Genomic DNA, 5,011 nt, shown 5'->3' on the forward strand with positions numbered 1-5,011 from the left:
GTCCCTGGCACGGGAGGGTGCTCACTTGATAGTTTTGAATGGTTGGATGAACAGCTGGACCGCCACCATATCCTTTCTCCACTGCCAGGGCCCACGCACACAGGCCTCTGTCTCTGCACGTGCCATTCAGGGACACTCTGACAGCCGCGGTGGCCGTGCTTCTCCCCGCTCTGTCTTTCTCCTGGCACTGTCCTTTCCCCATTTCCCCTCACACCACACCTCTCCCTGCCGGCTCCCCCAGGGGGCCCGTGAGACAGCTCCTAACATCTCTCTTCCCCTCCACACCCTTGTCCTGCCCCAGCTGGCACCAAGCAGCATCAGTGTGATGCAGAGTTGAGGAAGGAGATTTCCTCTATGTGGGCCAATCTGCCCCAGAAGACCCGGGATTTACTGGTGCCACCCCATAAACGTAAGTGAGGGCAAGAAATTCTCCTTGTTCACCCCCCCTTTGTGTCCCACCCAGAGGCAGAGCCAGGAGGCCTGGGCCTGGGTGACCTCGTCTATAGTCTAGACTTAGTTTCCACCTGCAGGGAGAACGGTCTTACCAGTGGGTGCATAGGGAATGTGGGAAGGGATTCCCTGGGTTTTACTCTGATGACCACAGTCACCCACGTTCCTGGTGGGGGTGTATACTTAAAAAATTTCAGAGAACAGCAGGGAGACCCCTACAGTTAGAGATGAGGTGCTTAAAGTTTAAACCCCACATCCACTTCATTGGGAGGAGATGGAGGTCCCTGTGGAGAGTCAGTACAGCTCCAGAGGACACGCACTCAGTGTCCAAAGATGCAACTTCAGCCAAGCCCTGTGCCCTTCCCTGAGCATGTCCAGAGGTCCTTGTGGTGGAGGCTGTTCCCTTGCCCCCTACCTCCCCTTCCTCCTCCACACTCCACCCTCTGTTTTCTCTCCCTCCAGCTGATCAGATGACCGTAGGAAAGGTGTATGCAGCTCTGATGATACTTCTACAAACAGAACAAGACCCCCAGAGAACAGATTCACCAGGCCACGGGAGGCCTGTCCCAGGTACCGAGCTCCAGGATTTCCAAGAAGTCAACCCCAGACTCTGGCACCCATCAGTTTTTTTGACGGCAGAGGAAACCCACATCTTTCATGGGATTGCACAGCGGGAAAAGGGAGATGAGAGTTTCTTCGTGTAGCCTCACTCTCCGGCCCCAAAGTCAGAAACCCCATACAGCCTGTATGCTTTCCAACGGCTGGTCTCTTGCTGGTAGTGGGGGCCCCCTAATGTGGAGACCTAGTGTTCAGGAGCAGTAGACAAGGGGCTGAGGACATGTTCCCTGGAGATACCACTGTTTTAAGTGGTAGAAGAAAGAAGTTTGAAGAATATTTGTGGAGGTTGTTTGGGGAGGTTCGAGGAGAAACTGATTACCGTGCACATTGGCAGGGACCAGAGAGAATCAAACTGCTGGGTCCAGGGTCATGATTTCTTCCACTCATGACTCTTACTGGGCTGGTTTGGGGCCCCATCTTCCTGACGTCATCCTTCAAAGATAACAACCTGCCCACACAGCCAAACCATCAGTGACCATACGTAGACTCTGTCTAGAAAGTTGCCTGGTGTTCGGAGCTTACAGGGACATTCACCCATCGTGGGATGGGAAGTATCTGATGCCCACACCACATCCCCCATTCCCCTGTCTGTTGAAGACACCCATCAGTGCCCCCCCACCATCACCTGAGCCCTGAAATGTCCTTAGAATTCTGCTCAGTCGGGGGCTCATGCAGCCTCTACCCATCAATCCAAGTTGATGATGAGATGAAATCTTTTTACCATTTGTAATTGGATGAAGTCCCCAGATTTTGTAGGTAGGGAAACTAAAGCTCCAAGAAGTGAAATGACACTCCTGATGTCACTCACAGGCCAGGTTGGGAGTAAGCCCCCACCTACCTCCTGTGTAGGGCTGGGGCAGGGAAGAAGGAGCACCAACCCATGCTGTGGGGTCAGGCCAGCTTTCTGGCACACCTGTCTCTGCCCTTAGAGCTCTTCCTCTTCCCTGCGTCCCTTCTACAGATGGACCCTGTGTCCCTGTTCTACACTCTGAAGTCCACGCTGGAGCAGACACAGCCGGCTGTGCTCCGAGGAGCCCGGGTTTTCCTTCAGCAGAAGAGCTCTGCGTCCCTCAGCAACGGTGGGGCCGTGTGAGTACCTGGCCAGGGTGCGAGGTGCACGGAGGAGGCAGGACTCCTGGTTTCTCCCCCTCCCAGAGGGGCTCCCTGTAGGCTGTGCTGCAAGACATGGAGCCCTCAGGTCCCATCACCACTTTGGGAGACTGGCCTCTCTGTTCCACCCCGTGCGCACCTCTCCCCAAATGGTTCCCCGTGGATGCTGCCTGAAAGCTAGTCCAGGCGGGCTGCTGGTGCCGTCCATGGTGGACTCCAAAGCTAATTCCTGAAACGTTACACGGGTGCCTCTGATGGCAGTGAGGTCAGTGGATTTAGACATTCGGAGGATCCCACTCTTACCTCCCATTATGCATGCCCATTTCCCTTTCCGGTGAGGGGCCTCTGCCTCCGCTTCCTCACTGCCCGTTGAGAAATGATTTGTTTCGACCCCATTCTGTTGACGGCCTGTGTGTGTCTAGTCTTCCTAACTCCTCTAAGATATTTTTCCTAAGATCTCCACTCCAGTAGTGATTTCTGAAACAACCGTATTTTGTAGACAATTTGGTAACATCCTTGTTACCTAACCCCTAACTCTTGCCACAATAATTCTTGGTAATGAACCACTCAAAACCAAGTGTTGCGAACTAACAGTCACCTACCTGTCTTGCACCGTGTGTCACTGAGGGGTGGTAGCAGGCAGGCTCCTCTCAGCCACCCCCCTCAGGGCCAGCAGGGCCCCAGGTCTGCTAACACCCTATTGGCTAAAGGAAATCATTGGCTGAGCCCAAAGAGGGGGACCTGTGCTCTGCCTCATCCAGCAAGGGCTAAAGTGTGGGCCCTGGTACCAGGCTGGGCACAGCATGCATGTTTAGGGCTCCTGATTTCCTCCTCATCTGTACATGATTGGACGTTCTTTTCTGAAGCCTGGTTGTGGGTCTTGGACGGTTAATCAGGTAGGTTTTCCTGAGTACTACACTGACCCTAACGTAGTGGTCAGGGCCTGCTGTGCAACAGTGTAGACAGGATGTCCGCACTCTGCGTCATGCATGCTGTGCACATGTGGACTCCCACTACTCCTGGGAGGCCCTGTCTAGGGCCAAGGATCCTGCCGGGTGTCCCTAGACCAGGAAGCGGTGGGCCCAGACCTCCCTCGGACTCATGTCCGGGCGCAATCTCTGCCCATCTACTCTGAGCCCTGGCACTGGGTCGGCATCCCTTGCTGTGTGGCCACTTGAGAGCCTGTACTTGAAGGGCCTCACGCGTCTGGGCCGCTTCTAACCCAGAGTAGAAGGGGCCAGTATAGGTTCCTGGCAGGTTGGAGCCAGGTCCTTGGTGGGCATTCCATGGCCCACAGACCTCTGAGGCAACAGCACAATCCTCTCTTCTCTACAGACAAACCCAGGAGAGTGGCATCAAGGAGTCTGTTTCCTGGGGTACTCAGAGGACCCAGGAGGTACCCTATGAGGCAAGGACACCCCTGGAGTGTGGCCACTCTACAAAGATCCCAGTGGTATAACCAGGTAAACCGGTGAGGGCTCCCAGGGCTGGGGAGTCAGGCTGGGGATGGGGGATGAGATAAGGTTTGGGGTGAGACAGGGATGGTGGGAGATGGCAGGAAAGTGGTGGGGAGCCCAGGATAGGGGAGAAGGTGAGAGTGGGGTGGGGGCTAGTGTGAATGCGGGCTGCTATATGCCCAGGCTGTGCATGTCCAGATGCAGAGCATTGCCCTGAGAGGTCCTGACGGGGAGCCCCAACCCGGACTGGAGAGCCAGGGACGAGCGGCCTGCATGCCTCGCCCGGCTGCAGAGACTCAGGTGGGTGGTCTGGGAGGGTCAGGGTCATGGGAGTGGGGGTGGGGGATGAGGAGACCTGGCTTGGGGAGGGCTTGTGTCCTGTGTGAAGGCTCCCTACCTGCACTGCGACCTCGAAACTGTCAGCCCTGTTGGGAACTCCAGGATGATGGTCTCAAGAGGTGCAGCCAGAGTCCTCGGAGGCCTGCCGAGAATCCCCACCGCCCACCTGTGCTCAGCCTCCTGCTGTGGCCCTGGGGCTTCCATCTCCCAGCCCAGTGTCCCTGACCAAGACTTTCCCTCTCTCTAGGACATCCCTCTCCCACACCAGCCTGCATTGTCCCCCCCGTCCCCGCTGCCATGCACACGGTGCCTCAGAGCTTGGTCCTCCCTTTTCCCCATCGATGTTCTGGGGATAACCTAACCTGTGCTTTTTTTTTTTAAGATTTTATTTATTTGAGAGAGAGAATGAGAGAGAAAGACAACATGATATGGGGGAGGATCAGAAGGAGAAGCAGACTCCCTGCTGAGCAGGGAGCCCGATGCGGGACTCGATCCTGGAACTCCAGGGTCATGACATGAGCCGAAGGCAGTCGCTTAACCGACTGTGCCACCCAGGCCCCCGACCTGCCCTGTTCTTTCTCTGGACTCTGGAGGCGGCACCACCTCCATCCCCTGCTCCTTCGGGGGTGCTTTGAGTACCAAGCAGGAAGCTCCAGGGCAAGGGGCCTGTGGGCCCATTCACAAGGCCGCAGAGAGGGGCCTGCAGACCTGAGGCTGTGTCAGGGGGCCCTGCTTTCACGTCCTGGGATGGTGAGGGGCTTTAGAGGGGCATGTCCTCCAGCCGGGGACCTTCAGTGTTTGCCTGGGCCTGGCCCTGTCCCTGCCTCCTTTTGTGGTTCCTGGTTCTGCACATTCCAAATGACTTCATTCTCTAAACTTGTCTCTGCCTCCCATTGGTAGTGGCTCCCGCCCTCTTCCCCTTCCTGATCCTGGCCCGCTGGGCGGCCAGCTTGAGGACGCGGAGTGGAGGCTGAGGGTCAGCTCCCCTTGGAAGGCCCCTTTCCGCAGGTCCCGATTTCAGCCCAGGGCAGGAGCCC

General features: G+C 56.5%; 1 long non-coding RNA gene across 1 annotated transcript; it reads left to right on the plus strand.

The window, feature by feature from the left end:
• The first annotated feature begins 956 nt into the window (after positions 1–956).
• On the plus strand, positions 957–3,592 carry LOC141372168 (uncharacterized). Its single transcript, XR_012377474.1, has 3 exons — positions 957–1,020; positions 2,030–2,157; positions 3,514–3,592. It is a non-coding gene; the product is annotated as an uncharacterized lncRNA (long non-coding RNA).
• The last annotated feature ends 1,419 nt before the right edge of the window (positions 3,593–5,011 follow it).

Source organism: Callorhinus ursinus, unplaced genomic scaffold, assembly GCF_003265705.2.
Source record: "Callorhinus ursinus isolate GAN/ISIS: 27379988/994484 unplaced genomic scaffold, GSC_fseal_2.0 scaffold1997, whole genome shotgun sequence".
Lineage (NCBI taxonomy): Eukaryota > Metazoa > Chordata > Mammalia > Carnivora > Otariidae > Callorhinus > Callorhinus ursinus.